The 27,801-nt window shown below is 39.6% G+C and overlaps 1 long non-coding RNA gene across 2 annotated transcripts; it reads right to left on the reverse strand.

The window, feature by feature from the left end:
• Nucleotides 1-1,163: 1,163 nt before the first annotated feature.
• LOC126499028 (uncharacterized) lies at nt 1,164-27,801 on the reverse strand. Of its 2 annotated transcripts, none has more exons than XR_007590954.1 (3): nt 27,670-27,801; nt 25,063-25,204; nt 1,164-1,451 (listed from the first exon to the last, which is right to left on the reverse strand). It is a non-coding gene; the product is annotated as an uncharacterized lncRNA (long non-coding RNA). The 2 variants fall into 2 exon arrangements; XR_007590955.1 differs by lacking the exon at nt 27,670-27,801 and adding an exon at nt 27,024-27,109.

Genomic DNA, 27,801 nt, shown 5'->3' on the forward strand with positions numbered 1-27,801 from the left:
AAAAAAAACAAACAAACAAACCAAGAGGGAGTAGTCCTCCATAGCCTCTGTATCAGTTTCTGCCTCCAGGTCCCTGACCTGCTAGAGTTCCTACCCTGACTTCCCTCAGTGATGGACCATTACCAGGAAGTGTTAGTGAAATGCAACCTTTTCCTCCCCAAGTGGCTTTGGCCATGGTGTTCTGCCACAGCAATAGAAACTGTAACTGGGACATTACTATAGCATCTCTGCGGCCTCTGAAGTCTCTCTCTACTATCCAGTTCTTCACAAAAAAAAAAAAAAAAAAAAAAGAAAAAAATTAAGTGGTATTAGTCTCTGTTGTGAATTATTCCCTTAGGAAATATCTAGATCTCAAATCTTGCTGAAGCAAGACTAAAGTAGTTACAGAGTATTTGAACCTTTCTAAATGCTTTCTTAAAGAAAAAATTGCTTATGTATTTATTACTGTACTCATGCAGAGACATTGTGTTTATATTCCCACTTTCCCAAGCAAAAACAGATGAGGCAATCTGTTTATATAACCGGCAACTTGCCTTGCACCACGTAGATGTGGGAATTTATGAATGAACACCTAAGCTTTGTGCTCATTCTAAATGTTCAAGAGCCATGTGTATTTGTGGTTGTGTTTCTCTACTTTGGCTGCTTATTTTTATTATTAAATAACTAATTTCAAGCAATAAATCTTTTATATATCTAAGCATCTTACGAAGTCTGGACAAAGTCAGACCAGAGAAAATGACTGGGTTCTGTTTGACTTAGTTATACTAATTAATCATGTTTTCTTGGGTTTCAACTAAAGAGGCTGAGATTTAGTGTGGCTCTCATGTTCTCTTTTTGCTTATATTAAGCACAAGAGGGGTTTCTGTGGGTTTCTTAAGGATCTAAAATCCAGATAGTCAATTTTCCTATTTCCTCTGATTTTTCCCAATATTCTTTGACTTAATGAGAACACAGAAGGGTGTTAAAAATACAAAGGAAAGCTAACATTAAAAGTTCTGAAGTTACATTCTATCCTTTTGTATGCTTAAGGATTTTCTTGGTATTAAAGATATTAATGGTTTAAACTTAAATTTAAAAATTAAAACTTTATTTTATTTTAAAAACAAACAAGGCATCAACCAAACACAAAAGGTGTCAAAGGCTTGCTGTGTTCCTACAGAAGATAGAATTGTTTTGTTCAGTAGTGGAAATATGATCAGACAAAGTTATCACTTAGGAAACTCAGTTCTGAGGAGAAAACAAAGTACAAATCCTAAAGGAAGTCGAGCTGAAAATAAAAGCATCCATGGAAGAAAGGCTAATGCTATGGCCACGTAGTATAGAGAACAATTTGTTCCAAATAAAGAAGGGTGGGTCTCAGAAAATGTTCTACAGGAAATACACATAGGCCTTCAGTGTTGAAGCTTCTGGTCGATGAGATGGATACGGAGTGAAGGCTCCAATTCACGGCCCTTTAAGGAAAGAGAATATCAAGAATGGAAGCAAAGATGTGTGTCTCACAGTCCCTTCCCATGCTGCATAGAAGTGATGTGTACACGCATCTGCTTTCCTCCCAGAGTTAAAAGTCTAAGACGACATCATATCTTCATCATACTGCTCAAATTTCCACTCAGATGTCCCTTTAACTAATTAATGGTGCTTCTAGCATTTAATAAAATCTAATCATATTTGTATGTTTTTGGCTACTATTCATGGTAATAATACCAATGCTGCCTGAGTTGGCTTCATTTTTATTCACTCAGTACTAGCGTGAAGTGATGTAAATATATGTACCACAATGTTGACTCTCTCATGCGCTATCCCCAAAGTGTCTCCTTCATGGGACTGCTCAGGACATGTTTACATTAAAGGCTTGAGAAAGTAACGTAGTAGAAAGTGGACAAGTTGTTTTCACTTTCTTGGACCTGAGCTTTTTCCAACTTATTTCATGACATTTTTTTTCTCATGGCATTGATACCCATTGCAGACTCTGCTCTATAAAGGACACTGTGAGCTCCTCACTTTTCATTTTCCCCCCAGCCTCACCAACATTCTCACCGATAGTCACTCCATATTGCCAAAGTGAAAAATGTAGCAACAAGGCTCTTAGTTCTGCCTCGTTTTCTGCCTCTGAAATGAAGATTTGATCATGTGATCAGGTGTCCACATTCCTTGAAATGAACATTGAATAATCCCCTGTCCACATCGGGCATCTTTTCTTAATTATAGCAAAATAATGTGGCCTATGTTATTTTAAGATTTAGTTTAGACTTTTGTCCTTTGAAAAATAAACCTGTGTCATTTGGGTTCATATGTTTATTTTTGATGGGGAGTTAAAAGAGGATTCAGTAAAGTCTCCCTCAATGTCACCACCCACAGCTGTCTGGTCTGTTAATGCTTTCCCAGAGCTCCATGTCGTACTAGACACTGGGCCACGGAAATGGCACAATCCTGTCTGTCCATCACACTGGATCCCATGTCTGTGCTGGACTCAGCCCTCTGTACTGTCGGTTCACTTTGAACTTATTTTCTGTTCACTGCTAGGGACTGGTCCCAGTCTGGGGACATTTTTGTTTTGCAAAAATATCACATGTAGTAATGATGCCATATCAGAAGCTCAGAAATTCACCAAGTTAAAAAATTAATAAATGCCAGGAAAGTTTTGTACAAAAATAATACTATAAAACACTGTGAAATAACATAAAAAATAGAAATACATTAAAAATCTGTAATATAAAACATTTTACCTTGTGCTTGTTCTAGGTCAAATTCTAAGCTCAGTAGCTTAAATTATCTAATTTATTTGCTTTTACTCTAGGGTTACAGTACAATGTCTTGTACGCAGTGTACTCTGAAATACTTTTATTGAACTGAATTTGGCTTCTCAAACTACTGGATTTTACACTGGGAATTGCTTCCAAGAACACCTGGATCTCTGAAGAGCAATGAACTCTCACATCATGTAAACTTGCTGGGTTTTCACATCAGAGGGATGTGCTTGAGCCACTGGGTGGGCGTGGGTGGGATAAATGTCCTGAACCTTAAAGCATCCTCGTCCACTAGAATGTCCAAAGATGGGGGAAAAATTTCACATTTGCATTAGACTTCCCTTAGCTTGTGGGGGCCTCTGAGTTAACAGCTATTATATCGTGTTAGTAAATCTCAACTGAATGGGATGTGGCAAAACAAAAAGAAAAAGAAATGAGGACGGAGAGAAAAAAAGATAAGGAAGCAGAATAAAGGAGAGGAAGGGGAAGGGGCAGCAAGAAAATGAAGCTTGTTATTTCCAAACTTTCATGTCTCATCCAAGAATGGTCTAAATTCAACTGAACGCCTCTAGGTCAGTTTTCCTGGATGATTGGCAATCTGCAATCCCTTTCAAAAGAGAAAAGTTTGATAATGTGGTCCAGTTTTTAATGAAATTCAATAGATAGCATACTAGTGGAAAGATTAAACTATAACTGCATTGAAACAACGTGTTTTCTCAGGCTTGGAATGCACCAGCTTCTATTGTGTTGCCTCCTCGTGCAGAGGCAGGGTCCACACCTGCCGTTGGATCAGAGCTAACATACCGATCGCATTGTGCCAACTGCTTCAGCTAAGGCTCCATTCAACTCAGTGTTTCTCTTTCATGTGCCGGAACTTCATTGTCAGCAAAGAGAGTAAAACCATATTCAGGGTACAATTGATTTGACCCTCACAGAGCAAAGCCTTACCAATCATTCATGTGGTATGTCTACTTTTGTAATTTCTTTTGTCGTCCCTTTCATTTTCTCGTTACAAATCCAGCTCCCAACTTTTTAACCACACAAGATCCCAGGGCTAGGTGTGGGAGACTTTTTTTCTAGCTGTTGGTCGGGCTGGGGTCTAAGAAACCCCCAAACAACCTAGGATATTGGTGTTACTCTTGGTTGCCTAGCATAACTTTCTGCTGAAAGCCTGTTGCTGAAAACACCACACAGTTTGGCATCAGACATAAAAAAAAAAAATCAACTTTCTGCTGAGCAGGAACATCCTAGCCTACTTGCTAGCTTTCACAGTGATACAAAGTTCTATGCAGCTTTTGGGGTGGGAGTTCAAGAAGATTGTTATCAGTATTTCTATCCAGCTAGAAACCCTGTAGGCTATAATGATGAACAGCCCAGCAAGATGCTCCCATTGATGCAGTCGTGACATGGATGATATAGGGTAACAGCACACTTTCTAACTGGATTTAAGGCACACTCACAGGAGGAAACTCAACCCTGTAATAAATTTACCTAAGAACCTATGACTGGAGAGGTCATAGAATTATGGAAGAACCAATATGGTAGTGTTTTGCTAAAATGGAATAGCTTCAAATTGACTTCCAAATATGCATTTTCTAGAGACTGACATATTAATGACAAGGGATACAGCTAGGATCCAACTATTAATTGCTAAGGCCATGTATAAATATGAAGAAACCGGGCTCCTTGTTGTGGGAGCCACTGATTGTGTGGCTAGATTTAGAATTTTCTAATAATTCTGGGTTATCTCATAATATTAACAATTAAGGATGGGAAAAGGAAGAGGATGAGGATAAAGAAAGGAATAAGAACCAAGAAAAAGCATACATATTAAAAGAAAAATCTTGTTTTGTCAATTACAGTAACACTGAGTTACTTAATCAATAAAATATCAATAACTTTGAAATACACTCAACTAATCCCTGAGCAAATGTTGATATAGATATCCTTAAGAGGGGTCATTCTCAGTCCGTAAGCTCTGTGGAAAGACCTGCTTGAAAATGTTATTTGCCATACCTGTGCCATGGACCATGTATGCCGTAGGAAAGGTTTCAGTGCTATCAGAAAGGGTGCCATTCATCTTACCCCAGATTAAAATTTATCATGAGATCAATATTCAACCATTGTAATAGAAAAGAGTATCTTTATAGTTTTTATTGCTCAGATGAGTATGATGCTTATGAGACATTTGCAAATAGACTAAAAAGTAAGGCTTTATGAAAAATAATAAACGTTTATCAACCTGACCATAGATGAGTCCAACTTTCAGCCCTCAGTAGAGAAGCTGCTTTGGTTTTGAAGTGGACAGTGGTTAATACAGAGGTTTGCAACTGGTCAAGGTGCAAAGAAAAACGGACTGTGGAGCAGACAGTTTTAAAAAGGACATGTATACAATGCCCCACTGTCTTAAGGCTAGGGGGATCTCAAGGAAGAGGAGATTGTAAGAGCCACAGATCAGAGAGAACTGTGTCAAAATGGTGTCTTCTGAATACATTGTACTCATAAATTCACAGAAATCCTCTACAAGATCAAACCAGAAAACATTCCAATGTGGAGGGGGAAAGGGTTCACCAGGCCCAACTCCTGAGGATCTAGGGCAGTTTGCTTCTCTGAAGGGACGGAGCTCTGTCAGCTGCCAACACTACAGTAGATGGCTCTATACCCACGTGTGTATGGGCAACACTAGCTGGACTCAGAGGATGCAGCGTTGGGAGGAGGACGTAATGGGAAAGGAAAAAAAAATGTTGGAGGGGGTGTGGTGATGTATATTGATGTGAATATCATCAAAATGCAATGTTTGTGTGCACCGAGTTCTCAAATAAATTTTGTTTGTTTTTTGTTTTGTTTTGTTTTTTTGTTTTTTTTTGAGACAGGGTTTTTTTGGGTAATAGTCCTCGTTGTTCTAGAACTCACTCTGTAGACCAGGTTGACTTCAAACTTACAGAGATTTGCCTGCCTCTGCCTCCCAAGCGCTATGCCATCATTACCCTGCATTTTTTTTATTTTTAAGAAATAAATCAAAACTTTGGCGTATAAAAAGCGTTTTCTATTGAAAATCACCATTGCAAAAGAAAAGTTCTGTCAAAGTGGCAAAGAGGTTCATTTCAATAGCTAGCTGCTGTTTGGTATTAGATTGAGCCAAGGACCTGGAGAGCTCAATGCTAATTTCCTAGGTGATCCTCAGTGTGGTATAAATCCAACACAAACAGAATCTCGACACAATCTTCAAGTGACTTGGAATATGGAATATGCATACTTTTTAATTCCAGAAAACACAGAGATGAAGTGACTTATCAGCCTTGAAACATAGCCCAAAGTTTTCCAGTTTGCAAACCCTGCTGTTATAGATCTAGCATCCTAAGCAATCAAATTTTGATTTACATACTCCCTAGATACATTGGACTCTTCAAGAAAACACCTAACTGGGTAGAATTTAACATTTGTGTGGAAATATTTGTAATTTATTTAAAAAGACAGTTTCTTAAGCGCATGAATATTTCTTTAAAATGTTGTATAATCAGTAATTGTAATTTATGAATATACTCTACTCTCCAAGATTTTCATCACTACTGGGGTCCATTGCTAAGGCCTGTAATTCAGGGACAAACTGGTGAAATCAGCTACCCCAAAACTTGAAAAGGTCAGAAAAAAAAATGGCTTGTCATGCTTTCTAAAATAACACAGAAAGACTTCTTCTAGCCTAACCTTTACAATCATCTTGTAACTAAAATAACATAGAATGACTTTTCCTAACCGAGTCATTAAAAATCACCTTGTAACTTAAAACATTTCTTTTCCTGTTTTCCCTGAGAAGATACGTCAGTGGGTTCGGAACGGGTAGCTGATCAGTGATCAGGACCAGCGTTCAGTTCCCACAACTGCCTGAGAACCCAGCGTAAAGAGATCCAACACCTCTTCTGGTCCCCCTAACATATACCATTTACAGAGAGAGTAGGGATATTAAATATAATTATTTACTAAAAGACCTGTCTTCCCACTTTATATTGTTGAGCAATTCATCTTTTTTAAGATATTTTCCCCACCAGGACCTACAGTCAATTTTTTTGAAGAAATATTGCTTTATCTGACCATGTCATCGTTCAAACTATCCATGAGAAATGTCCCTGTACAGTTTAAAAATCCTCTGTGGTTATTTGGATTCTGTTGTTTGTTTGTTTGTTTGTTTGTTTAACATTCTCTTTTCTTTGCAGAAAAACAAATTTTGCAGCCAGATAAACATCAGATCACATGAACTAAGCAAAGAAACCTGTTCCAAAGGGCCAGTTTCCAAGTCACTGGACTTTGTGACATAGGACAAGTTAATGACATTTCTTTTGACAAATTTATATTAAATGCAGTTAGCATGCATTGTGATATCCATCAAGGTTTCTGTTTCACCTGTGAAGCCAAACTTCCCTTCTGGGATGTTAGTTTATGTGAAAGAACATTTAGATATATATAAGAAACTATTTTTGAGAATGGGAAAATTATTTCTCTTAAGATCATTTCTGTTGGCTAATTTTTGCATTTTGGTTTCGTTCCTAGAATTAACACAAGTAAATAAGTTTATAATGCCTCTAATTGTAATCAAGATCAAAGGATAAATATCAATAGAGCAACTTGAAGAAACTTTGAGAATAGCAGACAAAGCTAGGTTGATAGCTGTAATGGTGAAGAAGACAATATTTTATGTGCCTGGGATGGTTATCATTTAGTGTCTCAGAAACTGATTTTACTAAGCATTTTTATTTTACTCAAATAAACCTGATTTTGGATTCATATGCACGTCTATAATTTACTTCAGATATCAGCATTGGTTATATATACCCAACCCCTAAATTTCAGCTTTTCAGTCATATTTGCATTTGGTTAATTTGAAGAATTTTGATACATTCTTTGATTTTCTAAAGTGGTTTTTGAGAAATAATTACAGGAGTTATCAAAATTAAACATTTGCTATAAGCAATATCAAACTAGGTATAATTATAGACATTTTCTCTAAGTGAAGAATATGAATTTTAGCTATCAAGAGAAACAACTTTTGGGGAATCTGTCTCATATCATAAAATTTATTCATCTTGAGTTGTACTTTCAATTTGAATTTTTGAATAGAAAAAAATCCTATTTTCAAGAATTCCCCTTTACATCGCTGGGCTTAGTGGTGATGTGACACTTTGTAAGGTGTCTAGGATGTGTATTTATCCTACTGTGTTCTCCTTTGCTGTGAGAACTCCTCAAAGGTGTGCTGAGCAGCGCATATGCTATTAAAGGCCCGGCATCTCTAGGGGATATCAGAGTTTATGCTGGGGTGAAAGGCCTCGTGAAGCCAAGGATCACATCTGACAATCTACTATCAAACTCCAAGATCCAGCCACGAGTAACCCCAGACCTCTGCCATGGTCACTGAGTCACAGTTACAGATATGAGCAGTGTACCCAATCGAATTGGTAGGAGGGCCTGAAAGGCTAAAACTAACACTGTTCCTAGAACCATGCTAGACTCCCCGTCACTGTTTACAGCACAAGAACAATCTTGCTGATAATAAATTAAACAAAGCAAACAAAACAGAAAGCACAAAGTTCAGTTGTTGACTCTTACTGGGGTCCATGGATTGCTCTCTGGAGAGACTTCAGGGGACCTATGAGTCCTCTGATTGCAATCAAAATTCATGATAAATTTGTGCATGGGAACTTCTTTGGAATCCATTTATCCCATTCAAGACTCTAAAAAGTCCTTCACCCAGACACTGTAGGGATCTTTTTACTGCCTAATAGTTGTCAGTTTGATAACAATAGCAATGATGACATAACAGGAAGGTCCCCTCCTCTCCAACTGGCGTGCTCCACAGACACACCCCAAGGAAGCCCAGATGACAGCATTTCTGTCCTATGCTGACCATTTCCTAATGATTTTGAATGTAATAGACTGTGAAGCCCACATGCTACACAAGTGCTCCACTGTTCCTCAGACAGTGTGCTTCCTGACGAGTCCTAGTCACTTAGTTTCATTCTTGTTCAATCATATCAGCTACTCCCCTTCCACTGACATCAGATAAAATGAAAGCTAAAATGCAGTAGATGGTTTGCAAGATGAAGGTGCAGAATACCTGTGCCTCTCACACTACAAAGTTTATAAATCAGCTCTTAGTTCGGAAGTCCTTGTTATGAGTTAGGATAAAAGTCCCTTTTACTTTCGGGATCAGGATATACTGGTTAAGTAGTGGGTGGGATCTTACACAGCCTGTGTAAGAAAGAAGCAGAACTCAAGCCCAGTAGTCATGACTCAAAATCCCATGTTCTAGTAAGGGAGATGGTTTCTCTGAAAGATATAAGACTGAGCCCTTTACGTCTACCACTGGTCAGGACCTGCTATAGAATACCATTAGTTTGAATTCTACCCATCTAAAAATCTTGTATTTTTTTTCTATCTCCCTGAATCACAAATGACACCTTGCTGGCACAATTATCCTACCAGTGTAGGCACAACCTGAGCATATTAACCAGAGGGCTGTCTTTGCTCTGAAGGGGCTGTCTGCTCACATCTAAGAAAAGAAAAATGAAGCATTTTTTGTTTTACTTTTTATATCTTCAAATATTTCTATTAAAAGCATTTTAGCTTTTATTTTATCTGATATTAGTTGAAGATGATTAGTTGATATGATGAATGACCAAGAAGGAAACTAAGATATTATTTTAAAAATTATTATATCTTTAAATAGTTTTATATCTTTTTTTTGTTTTTGTTTTGTTTTTCAAGACAGGGTTTCACTGTAGCTATCAAGCTTGTCCTGGAACTCACTCTGTAGCCCAGGCTGGCCTCGAACTCACACAGATCCGCCTGCCTCTGCCTCCTAAGTGTTGGGATTAAAGGCGTGCACCACACCACCCGACTGTATTTTTATATCTTTAAATATAAAATAAATAATTTATATCTTAAATATTTCTGTGTGACAGTCACACAAAACTCCAAGTATTTGGTTTCAAAAACCAACTTAAATAATCTTGTAGAAGCAAGAGACCAAGAATTGGGAAAAATTATTTTAATTTTCATCCTCTAATAACTTCAAAACACATTATTATGACTATGTTAGCTCCTGAAAGGAAAGTATAGCTTATCTGTGTAAGTATGCCCGACTTTTAAATCCACACTATTCCTTATTCCACATGTTTCCCTAAGCAGCAGCCATTTCTATTTAAAAAAAAAAAAACTGGTCCTATAAAGACTGTCTTACTGTTATAATCAGGTCTGTGGCATGCTTGTTAAATCAGTCTTCCTAAATCATAGGCCACATGACATTCATTCCCCACCCCAAAACACTTCACCAACTCCACTGGTCATGACCTACTACAGAATATCATAAATCTGAATTTTACCCACCTAACAGTTTTGTATTTTTTTTCTATCTTCCTTTGTCACAAATGACATCTTGGTGGCACATTTGTCATAGTTTGTTTCCCAAGCTCATGGATCCATCAATTACACAACTATCCAATAATTACAATGCATTCTATTAAACTTAGGAATACAATGAGCATAAGACCTCTCACCTCACAGAGCTCATAAATAAGTGGATAAGATAACAGTTTTGCTAATAAACAAGCTGTAAATATTACTAAGGAAGCAAAGTAGTCACTACGAGAGATAACTGGTCCATAGACTGGTGGAGGACTTGTAGAGATCCATGTGCAATAATTAAAGAATATACTGGCTAACAAGACATTTAAGTAAAAGGAAACCATCTTAGCAAGACAGCATCCTGGATGAGGAAAATGATGCCTTTAAGAGCCTGGAGAATTTGCAAAACTGAAGAAACCTATTTGCTTGCAGAGCAGAAACCAGAAGAGGGGTCTCTAAGGGCATGGAATTTAAAGCACAGATTCCTGGCAGATGTGGGAAGACTTTGCATTTTATCCTCTGTAATAAAAAGCCAGACTTCAAGGAGGGAAGTGCCACAACTGTGAAATAGCAAGGAGACTTGAATAATGGAGCTAGGCCTTTGGTTTTACAAGAAATACAGCAGTCGTAAGCAATGATAAAAAGCACAAAATGAGGGATAGGAGAAATGACATGGCACATTCGTTATATAAACATGCTTATTTCAGATATTATGTGAATAAAAAATAACTGGAAAGTTGTGGAGTTTCTGTCTGTGAGCTAGAAGGATCTCAACCCTATCTACTCAAAGTCTTGTACTAAACATAACCCAATGATAAATAACCGTGTCCCCAAACATAACTAAACACCCTTGTATATACCAATACTCTACAGACATGAGTAATGGGTTACACCATGCCATTATGACAGCTAGAACATTTCAAAAACATATAATATATGTATTTACCCACAGAACAGCAAATGAGCATGCCTGCAGACTATCTCCATCCCATTCCCAGCAGTACATTTGATATGCTTTCAGTATCATGTCACACACCCTTCTGTCTTTTCTTAATCTAGATATCATTTTTCAACACAAATGCCAGGCAGATCTTAGAAGAAAAAATGTAACATACAGATTTCACATAAAGTATCTGAACTGTGAGTTGTAACACATCAAGAGACAGCAGTGCTCTGTTGAAAGTCTAGGCAGTTTTCAGACTTCTGAGACCCTATACGTTTGCAATCGACTTTCTGTCAGTAGGGTCTAGATTGTCTATTACTTAAAACACAGCTGACCCTGAGTTTGTTGTGTGGGCTGATGCTGACATCTCCGTGCTCACTGTGCAGACCCACGGTGGTTTTTCTGCTTGCCCCCTAGTTTAGTTCTGAATCAATAACTCTCTCTTTTTATTTTTATTTTTAACCAAACCTTTTCTTAAAAGCATATGAAAGCCCGGTCTACAAAACAAGTTCCAGGACAGGCTTCAAAGCTGTACAGAGAAACCCTGTCTCACACAGAACAGAACAGAAACAAAACAAAACAAAACAAAAGCATATGGACAAGATTTAAAAGTGAAAGCACTCCTGCATTGCTGGTGGGAATGCAAGCTGGTACAGCCCCTTTGGATGTCAGTGTGGTGATTTCGCAGAAAATTAGGAAACAACCTTCCTCAAGACCCAGGAATACCTCTTTTGGGTATATATCCAAACGATGCTCAATCGTGCCACAAAGACATGTGCTCAACTATGTTCATAAAAGCATTGTTTGTCATAGCCAGAACCTGAAAAAAAAAAAAAAAAAAACTAAATGCCCCTTGACCGAAGAATGGATAAGGAAAATGTGGTACATGTACACAATGGAGTAGTACACAGCAGAAAAAAAAAATAACGACATCTTGAATTTTGCAGGCAAATGGATGGAGCTAGAAAACATTATTTTGATTGAGGTTATCCAAACACAGAAAGACAATTATCATATATACTCACTCATAAGTGATTTTTAAACAAAAAGAAAACAAAACCAGCCTACAAACCACAATCCCAGAGAACCAAGACAACAATGAGGACCCTAAGAGAGATATACATAGATTTAATCTACATGGGAAGTAGAAAAAGACAAGATCTGAGTAAATTGGGATCATGGCGCCCTTGGCAGAGGGTTGAAGGGGAGGGGAAAGTCAGAGAGGGGAGGAGAGAAAAATGTAGAGCTCAATAAAATCAATTTTAAAAAAGAATAGAAATAGAAAAAAGTAAAAGCATACTTTTTCAGAGGCTCAAGGCCTTGTCCTTCTTGCTATAGAATGTTGGTCTTGACTTGCTGTTATATAGCATGGGAAAGGTAGAAAGTGATAATCTCCTAACCACACCAAACAAGGGTCACCAGCTCGGCAGCACAGTGCACTGACACACTGTGTGCTGATTCCAGTATGACAGTCAAACTCTGCCAGGCATCAGCAGAGCTGTAGCATCGGCATTTAGAAAATGGAAAATGAGGTCCTTAAGCATTTTGGGTTGTCATCTTTATCATGCTAACAGGAAATCAGGACAGAAGAGTAGAGTGGAGAGTGAGATCCAGAAGTCCTTGCACCAGGGCTGCAAAATAATCATGGGATCAAAGCCTGTTGGCAAAGAGGAAAGATGGAACCCCTAGTAGGGTCTGCTAGAACTAGATGGAGCCAGCAGTACTGGTACAGGGGCAAACTACTAAACATACAATCCTGAGTGGAGAGGGGTTGAGACACATGATGAATAAAGTTGTATGGAGAGCTACTTCTAACACAGTATTTACAAAAAAATCCTGGGCTGTACAAAGAAGCCCAAAAGTCCACACCATGTGGCTTTAAAAGCTCCTTTGTATAGTATTTGTAGTTTGAACTGCCGAACTTTCCCCATTTCAGCCTGTTACCACACTCAAAAGCAAATCTAACAAATTGTCTCTGCTTCTGTGATAATCCATGTGTCTCTGTACAAGTCCTTGTTCTGGAACATGAAATCCAGAAGCTGTCCTGATGTGTCCACTAAACCCTGATATCTGCAGTTATCAACCTCAGCCTGACTCAGTGTCTGGCCACGTTTTTGGTTTTTTTGGCCAAATTCTTAGGTAGCTACAGCAATTCTGAACAGTGGCCAGTTGATTAGAAGACTCTAGACTCTGCACGCTACAAACAAACGTCTTTAAGTCACTGCACTATTGAGAGCAGTGGGTTCCTAGCAGACACTATGGGTTGTGTGGAACATCCCAATAAGCCTTTGATTAACATCCTGTAATCTTGTGCTGGCTCTCAGCTTAACATGGCAGCTATAAAATCAGACTGCATTTTGCTACAACACCCACTGGAGGTGGAGGTCATTAAGTTGACACCAAGGAAACATGAAAAATTCCTTCAACATCTTTATAATAAAGTAAAGAGTTTCCTCTGAGTTTTCAATAACCATTTTCCTTCCACTTCAATCATTATTCCTTCACCAATTGAGTGCTGTCTCTGTTCCTAGCAGCCATCTGTTGTAGAATATTATTTTAAGGTATACTACTTTTGTTTATGCTCTGGAACATTTGCTTAACGATGCTATGTTAGATTTAATACAATTTACCTGCAGTAAGGAGCTAGCTGACAGGAAGTGGCAGGGAGGAGCCAGGCGGAGAAGGGTTTTTAAGGAGGGGAGAGAAGAAAGACAAGGGCTTTTGGACAGAAGAGAGGAAAGAAGATAAGGTACTTGCTATTCAGCCTCTCTGAGGACCATAATTCTACCTCAATCTTTGAATCTTGAGTTCTTTAGAGAGGCAGAGATTTAGTTAAGTTTGCTTCATAGCTTTGAAAGAGTCAGTGTTTGAGGAAACAGAATTCCGTCAGGCCCGCGCAGCCTAACCCCTGCTTATAGCAGTGCTGTTACAGTTGCTAATTCATACTGTTATGGATCAAAAGGCAGAAACAGTCTTAAAAAGAGGACAACAATAGCAAAAGTAACACACCCTATAGCATTCTACAACAGTCATGCATCATAGGGCACACGTCTTTCCAAGCACTTGCTGCTACTCGCAGAAATAAACATTAAAAAGCAGTTTTGGAAGTTTATGTTCTTTAGGGAAGTTCATAGAGGTGAAAGTTCTTGCTTTACAGTGAGGAAAAAGTGTAACACAATGAAGGTACATTGACATTAAGAACCTAGTAAGATTGGAGGATTGACAAAACAGGTACTTCAAGTAATCAGCCATAAATAAACTCAAAAATGTCCTCTCCCAGCCGGGCGGTGGTGGCCCATGCCTTTAATCCCAGCACTCCAGAGGCAGAGGCAGGCGGATCTCTGTGAGTTCGAGGCCAGCTTGGTCTACAAGAGCTAGTTCCAGGACAGGAACCAAAAAGCTACGGAGAAACCCTGTCTCGAAAAACAAAAAAAAAAAAAAAAAAAAAAAAAAAAAAAAAAAAAAAAAAACTCCCAAAGGTATGTAGATCTTGTTCTATTTTTCTTATTTTTTTTTTGAGCTCTACATTGTTCTCTGCTCCCCTCCCTGCCTCTCCTCTTCCCCCTTTAATTCTCCCCCAAGGTCCCCATGCTCCCAATTTACTCAGGAGATCTTGTATTTTTATTGTAAAAACATGTTGCAGATGATGACTTTCCATTTCATAATCTTTTACCTATATTCATATCACTTAGATTGAACCCTGGGGCCTTTATTAATTTTTAAACTTGGTCATTTAAGTTCACAGTGTCTTTTTTCTCCCTGTGGACTTGGAGGGACTCTATAGGGGCTTCACAGAACTGATAAGGATACTAAACAAATTGACATACACAGCAGACTATATCGGCATGTGGCCCAGCGCAGGAAGAACCAACTCATGTGGTGAAGTTCAACGGTAACGAATGGATGCCAGTGCTAGTGCTGTGATGCGTCTGTCATCGACATCACTGTGATCACTAATAAAGGGAACATGAGGCATCTTTAATTTGGAAGGAAAAGTTTCAGGAACTAGGGTGTCAGCTGATCATAATCACACAGAACTGCTGCACAGCCAGAGGCCTCCAGATTTCTTGTCCTATACATTCAAATGATGAAACTTACAGATCACAGAGAGCACGTTTTATAAAGAAGTTTGTTATAGATCCTAGTGGAAATTTAAGAGGAAGAGAGAAGGCAGAACTGTGGAGTGCAAGAGAGGGTCCTGGAAATTTGGAGAGCATCCAACTGCTTTGTCTCGGGGTTTTTGAAGGACTTTGGAGCCGAGTCTATAGTGAGGCATGGGAGGAATACAAGCTGGTCAGTCTAGATAGCCCACCCATGAGTGTCCTGGGATCTACGCTCAGTGTCTGTCACGTCCTGGCTCATCAAGTGCAGGCTGAAATGCTCATTTGGGAGAAAATATGACAAGGAGCCTGGAACACTCTTTCAACACGGTCACACCGGGAGCTACCTCTTTGCAGTCTCTACCCTCCCTGGCCAGTTTCTATCTCCAGTTTCCACCATTATCATCTCATCATCTCTACTATCTGTCATCTCTCTGAATTTACACACCCAAACTCTAAGGATACCTTAGTCAAAGTATCTTACTATAATTCCAAAACGATCCTCCCTACAATACAAAGATACTAGATTTTCCTCTGAGCTAGAGTGGAGTCCCAACGGGGAATCTGTGATTAAAAACCGTCCCACTTTGAATGTGCCATTTGGAGATACTTCTGCAATGTCCTTTGGTATGGCCCCAATCATAAAGCCCAATTCCTCCAAAGGGCTCTTTTCTCTTCCTGGAGTCCTTAGGTGTTGCAGGCAAGAGTGGCAGCCTGTGATGAACACTCATACTTCCTACTCTCTTCTTTTGGATTGCAACGCAGTTTCTTCCTGCACATACTGTCTCCATACTGTTGGATTCTGCCTGTTGTTTCCTATGCTAGATGGATGGTATAGTTCTCTTCTCAGGAACTAACTAACCCCTTTTCTATCTTCCATGGGAGCTCACCATATGTTGCCTCTTTCTTTCTGCTGTTGCTCCTTTTCTCCCTTTACCAAGGTATCTTCCAATTTTCTTCTTTCTATTTCGAAAGAGAAGATTATCCTTCTTTCATCTCTCTTGCCTTTGTAACTTTTCAGTGACATGTGTTTTCCTGACATCTGCAGTGGTTGCCTCCACGCATTCCTGTGTCCTATGATAGACTACTTGCTTGTTTTGATCCTTGTTCCACTAATCCTCTGGTGACAACTCCATGATGTCATGCACATTCTTCTGTTAGCCTTCAGTACAACTGCCCTACCCTGCTCTTCTTCCTGTTTCTCTTCACACTCTATATTGCCTCCTGTAATCCTTAGATTCATTTTTCTGTACCATATTTTTCTTCATTTAAAAAGCTTATCATTCTAAACAGATCTGATAGTCAAGAAGATATGCCCTATGAGTACAAGGCCAACATGGTCTACACAGTGAGACGCTGTCTGAAAAGAACGAATAAAAACAATGAAGGAATGAAAGAATCAATTCTTAAGCCCTGTATAACTTCCTTTGCTCCCCATCTGCGGGAAGTGTGTATAACTTACTTCTCTCTTTCTGTTAAGATGTGTCACCGCCTGGTTTCTCTTTTTTGGCCTAGCCATGCATAGTCTAGGCCAAAGAGGCAGCATAGGATAAAGAACAAATGAGAAACTTGCGGTTCTGAAGGAATTACATCATTCATTAGAAGCCTCTTAATGTCTCTGAACTTTTCTTGGTGTCTGCAAAGTGAAAACTGAATACAGAAACCACTGTGAAACACAAAGCTACCCTGAGGGGAATCTGGGAATATTGTGTCCCCCTCCAACCCTTTTCTCATCACTCATACCACTTCTTCTCTAACCCACACTCTTGCATGGAAATCGTCCACCAAGATCTGACTTTTCTTTTTTTACCTGCTCCTTCTTCCAGACTGTCTGTCAAGTCTATCTCCTCAGCACATACTGTGTCCCCCCTCCCAGGGTGCTGCCTTTGACACCTCTAGTGTATAGATGCACTATGTCAACTACCTTATCATTCCTTTGCTACCAGCTTCTCCCTGTTTCAATCCATCCTAAACAATGACACCAGGTGAGTAGTCCAAATTTTTCCTTCAGAAAAATGTTGTGGGATATTTGTACACTGTATGAAAATATATTTCTGTAATTGGTACAATAAAAAGCTGAACATCCAATAGCTAGGCAGGAGGAATAGTCAGGTCTTCCAGGCACAGAGAGAGGAAATATGAGGAGATAATCAGGGGGCAGGGAGACACCAATGAGACTTAGGAAGAGTTGGACATGCAGAGTGAAAGAAAGATAAAAAGCCATGAGACAAAATGTAGATTAATATAAATGGATTAAATTAAGTTATAAGAGCTATTAGGACAAGACTAAGCTAAGGACAAGCTTTCATAATTAGTAAGTCTTCTGTGTTGTTATTAGGAAACTGGCTGGAGGGACAGAGAAAGACTCATTACAAATACTTTATAAAAGAACGTACACACATAAGGTCACACACACACACACACACACACACACACACACACACACACGCTTCCTTCCACAACAGGAAGTGAAATACAGAAAAAATCCCAACATGTTGTCTTCCCTTGAGCCTTCAGCACTGAAGCCTTCACCTAACTAACTAATGCCTAGGAGAAGAATTCATCCTCATCTAAATCTACCACAGTGTAGCTTTCTGGGCTTTCCCCTCCAGACCTTCCTCAGGCAACAACTTCCTCATTCTTCCTCAAGTAAGCTTTCTTTATCCTTTAGGACACAGCTTCTGGTTGTGTAACTGGATATGGAAATCATGGAAAATTTGTCACCAGTAAAAGGTTTACAAAATACAATATCCAAAACTCAGTTCACAGTCAAACGCATAATGAAGTGAAGGCGTTGCTGGAAGCACATGGCTATGTGGTTTCTTGTGGTTTGACTGCAGCCTTGGTTCTGGGCACACAGTTCTGCGGCACACGTGTCTTCACACCACACAGTGCCAGTGTAGGCTGCCTGACTCACCTGAGCTCAGACTTGGGACTATTATATGTTATGAGTGGCAGTGTTTCTACTGTGCATGAAAAAATTTCTGCTCTGGTAGTAGCATAATGATTTAATTACAGAAAGCAAAGATTAAATATTTTCCTACTGTCATTTCCTCAGCTTGAAGTATAAGCTTAGTGTAACTTGGTACTGTGTTGTGTTGGAATGTTTTATTTCAAAAGTTCTGGCTTGAGTTTCATTAAAAATGACTTAATGAGGAACTAGAGAGATAGGTCAGTGGTTAGGAGTGCTTGGCTCCTAGCACCCACATCAGATGGTTCACAGTGGGTTGTAACTCCAGCCCCAGGGCATGTGACACTTTCTTCAGGCCTCTGGGGGCACTCACCACCTCTCTCTCTCTCTCTCTCTCTCTCTCTCTCTCTCTCTCTCTCTCACACACACACACACACACACACACACACACTTACAAAATCTTTTTTAAAAATCATTTAATGAATTTTGACTTATGATTAGGACAGAATGTCAGAATTTCTGACAATTTCAAAAATTAATCTAAGGATACTTCTGTGGCTCTATACTATAAGTTGATATGAAGCGTTGTTCTTAGCACTGACAATCATGCATCAAACATGGAAGACATTATATGTTCTGTATTAATACTTAGCAAAAAAATATTAAGGAGAGAACAAACAGGAAAATATTTGAAATGATTTCAGTGGAATCCATAGAGAAAATAACTCTAATGGCTCACATTGCTGCAAGTCCAGGCCACATTTTATATATACAAATTTAGAGTTTCACTTGACAGTGAGGAAGGAAACAGTCTAAACCCCTGTGTCACTTATTGCCTTGTGGGACAGACAAAGAGAGGTGTCAGTTGTGTGGCGATCAAGCAGTATTGTGCACCACAGCTCAGGATGCAAATCTGTGAATGAATTCAACTTCAAGGGCCTCGTGGTTTACCAATGTACAGATTAACTGAACTACGTGGGAGAACTGATCTTGAAAAATTAGTTTACTCAGGTCTCTCTCCGTGCAAAAACTCGAAGCTGGTCAAAGTGCTAGAACAAGTGTCGGCACAAAAGAGACGTTTGCAACCTCCCTGTACCCCAAAGTTCAGGGACTGGTGCAGAATAAAGATTGCAGGAGTCAGAGGTCAGGGATGAAAACAGGGTCTTTTGGACATAAATGGGTGTCTTACTTTCTGTCAAGAGATAAAACTAAGAAAATATTTGGTGTTAAAAAGTCCAGTGTAAGTGACTAACTACACCAGAAATTAATCAGTCAGTCACACCTTTCAACGGTTTTTACATAAGCTTCAAGTGATCTCTATGCGGTAAGGAATCTAGGTTATCATATAACAGAGACATCTTCATAAGTATTGCTTTGGTATCCCTATTCATAAGAGTCAAGTCAGGGTATCAGTCTAAATGTCAATCATCAGATGACTATGGAGGGGGTCCCTGAAGGTGTCATACTCGGAAGCAAGCTACTCGAAGAGATGAGAATGAAAACCTGGTGCAGATTGATTAAATCAACCTAGATCACATATCCAGGAGTCTAATGCCAAGCGGTTCATTATTTAAAACACAGTACAATTTGGGAAAAGATCTTCAGGCAACAGTCATCCCAATTCCAGGTACACAACGAAGCTTAAGGTATGACTACATAGAAACTCCTTTACAAAGCACACATGACCATGCATGTGGGCTCTATAGTTGAAAGGCCTAGAATCTTACACGGTCTCTGGCCAGCAGCACAGGGGTCAGCAGACCATAAAGTACATGTGACATCTCACCTTAGGTTGGACAATGATCTAGAGAGGGAAGAATCTGAGACAATCATACCAAGGAATTTGGGTGAGGCCTGCCTCTATAGCAAAAGATGGGTGAGGTCTACCACCACAGACAGCAAAAAGGTCACCAGGTCATTAGAAAATTCCACTCTCAGCTTTCTGGATGGAATGCAGGTATGTGATATTATCTCCTCCATTGAGGAGACATCCATGCTTGACTAACATTGCTGGTTCTCTTAGTGCTTCTCTGTGAGTACAGGAGTTCTCTATATGACCCCAACAAACTACATAAAGAAAACAGAGCACATATGACAATGAACTTAATCAGCCAAAGAGGACACAAGTGTTTCACGTTCAGCTGAATGGAGAGAACTGGAGAATGTCATGTTAAGCAATAACAGCCACTCTCAGAAAGATTACATTCTTTTCCATTTGAAGAATCTACATTATGTATAAGTATAAATATAATTATAAATACATTGATATACCAAATACATATCATGAAATAATATATATGTGGTACGAAAGCAGAAGAGGAATTATTTGGGGGATGAAAAGGGATAGGTAAAAAGGGACAAGACAGGGTAATGGTTGATAAGATAGAGCCAAATACATGACATACATATAGGAAAATGTCCCTATGAAATCCATCATATAATGAACATATGTTAATAATCTTTTAATACTGAATTGGAAAAGGTTTTCCAAAAAGAAAATCTGTGGAACACAATTCAGTATATTGTAATTTTCTCCTCTACTCTCTCTCTCTCTCTCTCTCTCTCTCTCTCTCTCTCTCTCTCTCTCTCTGTGTGTGTGTGTGTGATTTTCTCCTCTGTGTATGTGTTGTGTTGCTCTCTTACACACACACAGAAACACACACCCATCATCATCAACAACATCATGTTGTTGTAGATGAACTAATGAATTTTAAACAAGACTGATTTCTTGGAAAATCCAAATTCAAATTCTGAGATTTTTGACCTGCTTCCCCATCTTTCCTGGTGGAAATGTGTGTGTATCTGTTGCTATTTTATTTTCTTTCTCTCTAAGTAAGGAGCTTCTATGGGCAACAACTAATTTTCTGATGAAGCTGCCTAGTCTTCGAGTTTCAGATATTAGATGGAACTCTCTCTATATATGGCTAATGATCAAATATCACTGTCTTCAAAGACTTTATTTAAATAAAGACATCCTGGAGCTATAATATGCTGAGGATTTGACACTGATAAAAATAAAATGAGATGAAATTTTCACCATGTGACCAACTTCCTTCATACCTAACTGTTCCACCTCACATTTGACCACAGTCTCTGGGCTGTGACCCTCAATAGGAAGATAGTATCTAGAGAAATAGTTGGTCTGATTTAAAGGCATCTTGATGGCTTCTGTTTGGAAAATATGTCATCATAGAATGAATGAGTGGGCCTATTTCTTCTCATAAACGAGGAAGTCTTAGCCGCAAATGTTTGAGTGACTTTTTTCCCCAGCAGCCTCATTACTATCAAATCTAGACTTTGTCTAATTTTGTTCCCTAGCGAATTTAATTCTGTCATGAGCAAACTGTGGGGGGAAAAAAAAACACCAAAATCTGTCTTTGAAAAATAATGGAACTTCCTTCTGCAAAGGGTAGGGAAACTCCCAATACAACAGAACCTTAAAAAGTCAAGTTCTGCCCAAGCGCGCTGCTTCTAGGGAGGTCTTCTGAAAACCCAGTGCCTTACTCCCCATGTCCATTTCTGCTGGCTTGGCTCCTTCTCCTTTCACACCATATTGTTTTCTATAACTACATACATGCTTGTATGCCAATTTTCTTTACTAGATGTTGAATTTATGAAGAACACGAGAGTTTTAAAAAATTGCGAAATGAATATTAAAGAAAATGTGATATTTGCCTTTTTATTTCAAATCAGGAACAATAATGCCCATTTCATAAGATTGCTGTGAAGTCTAAACATGTTTAATACATATGAAATATTAGCTGGGTAGAGTGGTAAACACGTTTAATCCCAGCACTTGGAGGGCAGAGACAGATCTTGTGAGTTTGAACTCAGTCTGCTGAGTTCCAGGCTAGTCAGGGCTACATAGTGAAACTTTGTTTCAAAGCAAAGCAAATGTACACTAAGTGTTCTTTGCATATCATTTAACTATATCAAGTTACACACAAGTATCTCAAAAGCATCTCTCTATTGAATGCTTGCACATTCTTCTGAAATTATCCAAAAGTGGTAAAGTATCTCTACAGGCTAATAATTACATTATAATTTCTCAAAGTTCAATATTTTCTTGGGTTTCCAGTTCACGAATATTGATATGGAAATTTCTTATTAATTATAAAATCATGGCCACTATCTTAGGCTGGTCCCACTAAACCTTATAACTTAAATTAACCTTCTTTTATTACCCTGTATTCTGCCATGTAGCTCACCCTATATTCTGCTGTGTAGCTTGGTTACCTCTACTCTGGATTGTATGTCCGACCTCATCAGTGTCTCCTTGGCATCTCCATACTGCCTATCCTGCTTCCTCAGCATCTAGCTGGCAATTTCCCTTTCTTCTTCCCAGAGTCTTCTCTGACCCTGGAAGTTCTTCCAAACCTCTTCCTGACTAGCTATTGCCCATTCAACTCTTTAGTAAACCAATCAGAAGGTGGTTTGGCAAAAACACATCTTCACAGTGTAAACAAATCTTCCTCAACAACTTCCCTCTTCTAAGGAAAGGTAAGTGGGTGAGTGAGATTTCATAGACTTAATTTTGTGACTGTGCACAGTCAAATCTCCTGGAGCCTTTGCCCAACATTAGGAACTTCAGAAGCCACAGATAAGTCTGATCCCTAAAATGAGCTCTGTCATCTATCACAAGTCTTTAGCCTCGAGTAATCTTCTTGATCTGACCAAAGCATAAAAGTCTGAGGAAGGGAGGAAGACTCATGAGAGAGGAGAGCACATTTCCATTTGCTTTCTGTTTCTAATATTAAACTCAAGACCAAGTCCAATCTCTCAATCATTCCATCCTCATATGGGTCAGAACCAGTACTAATTCCTGAGAATTCTGGCCCCAGTAAAATAAACCATTTGCCCCGAAGAAACCCACAGGCAAGGAAGGGGGCATATAAAAGCATTTCAGTACAACATAATGTTGGTGATATGATGAATTCCAGCATATGTGCTTTGTTTACATTTAATTATATCATCCAAGCAAACCTTTGTTTATCCAATCTATGCCCTATAATTTCTTTCTCATGTATGTCAAGTTTCTTGAGAATAAAGATACTGCAAGGATAATTTTATGTGACCGTTTATTGCAGTGCCTCTTTTCGGTTAATCACAAGTACTTTCTCATCTCATATTTCCTCTGATCAAAAGCAGGTTAGGCCAACAAAACCTAGCGGGCTTCCGTCCAAATACAGATAATCCAAGTCTACAATGGTTCAACTTGACAATTTTCTGAGTTTCCCATGGTTCAAGAGTAATACACGTTCCACAGAAACCAGGTCTCAATTGTGAGTATTGATACCCCCACCAAGGACTATACATAGGAAGAATGATTCTCTCCCAAGATATTGGGCAAAGACAGCAAACCGTCCATCTAAGTCGGTCACACCAAAATGAGGGAAACACTTAATAGAAACTGAGCAGGCTGTGCTCCTAAACTTGGGTGTTGGGCAAGACAGCAATTTACATGTACTTTCAACTGAGGCTACTTTTGGACCATGATGGTATACACTGGGACATAACCCCTTCTAAAGATCCTGTCTGTACTGCTGCTATCCCTTGCCAAGTGACCAAGTGGCCTGTCTGTGCCCTGTGTTCCACCAAATACACAGAGAACTATGGTCCCGCGAGACTTTTAGAACACACACAGATCTTTGCTTACAGCCTAGCTGATTATTGTTCATCATCTGGAAAGACCAAATGCTTATTACGATCACCCCCCACTTTCTGTAACTGTGCTGCTTCAGTACAGCTAGCAGGCATCCTCAGCGATCTCCGTGCTAGCAATTGGGCTCCCTCTAAACATCCTTGAGAATGTTTATTTGAAAAGATTACCCTGTTTTCCTTCAGGGTTAAGCCATGGTCACTGCAGGAAGACATGATGTGGAGCAACAGCAAGCAGGGGCTGAACGTTCCTCAGAGACCGCCCTTGCTAAATGTGTATTCCCGTAGAAAAGCAAAATGCATTCTAGCCCACACACGTTAGCGACATTTTTCAAACACCTAGATTAAAGAAGATAAGGATTACAAATAACATATTTGTTGGAGAGAGTGAAGAAATCACAAACTTGCTTGGATAAACACTATTAAATGCATACTTCAGGGGCTAGTTGCGACAGTTCCCCCTGGCACTCACTGACAAGCTTGACTCTGGCTGTAAATTAGGTTGCAAAACTCCCTTGTCAGAGAGCTCACCCTGTTAAGAGGACTCAACCCTGGCTCTGAATCCACAAGGACAGAAAAATCAATGCGACAGAAAAGCGGTTGCTCGGTCAAGCCTGAGCAAGGAGAGAAAGAGGTTTAAATTAATCATGATTTGAGGATACAGGGGAGCAGCGCAGAGGCATATTCATGGGTCCCTGAAACACGAGGAAGTGGGGCACGGAGCGCTTTGCGTCTGCTACCCACAGAAACTCTCCTGCTATCTATGCAAGCTTCTGTGTTTACTGTGGAAATAAGAAGGCATTGCTGATAGTGTGTGACCAGCTGGAATGCATCGGCTGTAGTCGATTGCAGCTGAAGCAATGGAGAACGGTCCTTTCTGGCGTGTAAGCTGCGAGTAATAAAAGCTACATCTCCTCTTCTAGAAGCTGGGAGCATCTCAGGTCCTACATTAATTTTAATTTCGCATGAAAGGAGTGGGGAGGCTGGGTGTGGGCAAGCAAACTTCTTTTGGACTGACTGATACTTTAGAGCAGAGATTTTAAAAGGGTCAAAGAGATCTGTCACCAATACTGTTACACATCATCATGACATGGCACCAGCAAAGCAATAGTCCTCCATGGGCAGAGGTGAAACCCCATCTCAGCGATTATGGTCCATTAGCCAACCAAAACCACCATAGTAAGATGCCTGTCACTATAGACTATTTAGGTAGCCGAGTCTCTGCATCCGAGGAACCAGCACCTCTATCAGTTGCCTATAGACTGATCTTGTCCCAAGGGTTGGGTACCACCCCTTTCTCACTCTCACCTCAGAAGGCAGCCCAAGAAGCCAGATTCCTGGCCTCACAAGAATCACCTCTAACCAGCAGGATGTGAATGTTGCGGACTATTATGGAACATTGTGTTCCTTCAAGTTTGGTGGCTGCTCGCTTGACTTGTCAGCAAGAAACCTGGAAAAAAAAAAGAATTGAGTCCATCAATTGTTCATCATGGATAGAATGAAAGACCCATGGAACCCAGTCCCTCCCCAAACATGTATATAATTGCATACAGTGTCCCTCCCTGAATATACAGAGAAAGTTAGCAGTTATTGGAGAAGAAATATATTTTTAGTGGTATAACCACCTACAAGCTGCCTGTGTTACTTTAAATAACTCCTCACCCATGTTTTTGTTAGTAAAACCCTAATTAAACTCATTGGTTCACCAAGCTAGACTTGAGTGCAGTCATGTCTTTGGTCTATTGTTGGTGCCCTGTCAGGAGTTAACAGACGCTTGTTGTCTCTCTAGGAAAAGTTTACACAACAAAAACCCCTCAATTTACTCTGCAATCTTAGTGAAGACAGCAGTATCAGACTGTTTTGAAAACATCCTTTGCATTGCGTTTTCTAGACTCAACTCTATTTTCGTAAAACAACCAAAAAGCACAGAATGTTCTTCCAAGCACTGGGCAAAAGGATGGTGGAGATGTCTTTCCTATCTGCGGGGTCTCTTGCTAGAAATGATGGGAGACTAAACCTTGTGGCTGCCATGTGGAAAGTTCGTATTAACTATATATAAGATAGAAACTACAGAATAGAAATGGCAAGTCAGCAGGAAGTAGAAGATGTCTCTAAGGAGGACTGAGTTAGAGGGATGAATAGTGCAAATAAATGTACTTACGAGGATATGACTAATTAACACTAAGTTTTCTAAAAATCCAAAGTAAGGAAAAGAAAAGGTTTATTGCTGTATGGATTTCATACACCTGAAAGTGCACAGCGGCATAACCAGTTCTCCAAGGTGCCCCTTGATAGAGTCCTTTAGCTTTGTCTATTAAACAGCTTGCTTTGACAAGTCAAAGCATTCTATTTTAAGTACAGAATGTGTGGCCATCAATTCAGTCTTTTTTGAACCTGAAGAACAGTTTTGTGTTCAAGGTAGCTCTCCAGGCACCTTGTGAGCAAGCGCTCTCTCCAGGGGTCTTTGTAGTTCAGACAGCTTTTTACCTGCACTGTGTGGCTTTCCATGAAGCTGGTTCTAGGTGATTCTTTCCTGTCGCCTTCAGCTGTCTCATTTGGGTCACTTCCCAGTCATTCCACTTGTCTGTTTTTCCCCCCTTTTGTTTCTATCTTGCTTACAGAGTCAGAGAAGAAGGCAAAGAACTAAGAAATACTTAACCCTTCTCTTTTCCAAGAGCAACTTGATTTTTTTTTCTAAGACTAGGAAAAGAAATTTATGATCTCCTTTCTTAGACCAAACCCATAGGCCGCAAAAAAAAAAAAAAAGAAAAAAAAAACATTCAGTGTGCCAAATCTGATCGCGAGCCCTTGATGTGCATGTTCTTATGCAATCTCATGGCAACCCTGTGAAAAGGACATTTTATTATTCCTCTTTTGTAGATGAGAAAATAAAATCTTAGTTTGTCCTACATAAGCTGTCAGAGCTAGGTAAGACCAGTTGAAACTGAGATAAGTGTAATTTATTCCTTTTAGTAACTATAACAAATTAATGACAGCCGTGGTGGCCTAAAACAACACAACATATTTTCTTTCCAACCTGAACCCTGAAGTCAGTCACAGTGAGCTAAAATCAAGGAGGCTGTGGAGCCTCTCTGGAAGAATCTCACTTCTTCCCTTTGCCAGACTGGAGGATGCCATCATCCCTGGCTCCCAGCCTGGACTTGCGTCACCTGTTTAGTCAGGCTGCGGCATCATATCTCCTTTCCTTCTTATCAAAGCTCCCTCCGCTTCTTTCTTGTAAGGACACTTTGATTACACACAGAGCCTACCTGAAAAATCAGAATCACCTCACCATCTCCCCAGCCAGATCCTTAACATAATTGTGTCTGCAATATCTCTTTTGTCTTAGAAGGAGCAATCACAAACTCAGCAGTAGAATCAGTACAGCTTTGGAGGTGGGGTGATTCCTTAGCCTATGAGAATCAACAGTCAAGCTACCTCCCACTTTACCAAGGAACACAGTCTTCTTAGATAAGCAAGAGTTCCTGAGCCAAATGACTGAACTTCAGCAAGCTGGGTCAGTATCTCACATGAATGACAGAGAAAAGAGAAATCCACTTTGCTGAAGAGTAATACAGGGGCAGGAGCCCTGGGCTTATGCTCATGAAAGTAAGTTCTTGCCACCGTACCTACCCACTTCCTAGCTGTGCCATGCTCTGTGTCACGTGGATCAGGGATAGTGCGGAAGTCGCAGCGTGGTGCACCCTGGTGAACTGCTGAGGGAATCCCCAAACCTCTCGGAGGTTCATGGGAAATGTGGAATCCAATCTTGAGTATCTTCCCTGCTTTATCTTTTGTTACGATCTCTATGTCAGCAAAAACTATAGCTACTGATTACTCCATTAAAAGTTACTCAGAAACAGAGGAGCTTAAAAATAAATGACTTAATTATTACAAAAATGCCTTTTGTCTGACCTGGGAAGCGGCTTTCGTGGGGAGGTTCTGACTTGATTTGTTCATGAGGTTGCAGCCATCATGCAAGCGAAGGCTGCAGTCTTCTGGAGTTTTCACTAGGACTGGGGAGTCATTTCCAAGGTGGCATGCTCA

This window comes from Alexandromys fortis, unplaced genomic scaffold (genome assembly GCF_014885135.2).
Source record: "Alexandromys fortis isolate MF-2015 unplaced genomic scaffold, M_Fortis_MF-2015_v1.1 scaffold_14, whole genome shotgun sequence".
Taxonomy (NCBI): Eukaryota; Metazoa; Chordata; class Mammalia; order Rodentia; family Cricetidae; genus Alexandromys; species Alexandromys fortis.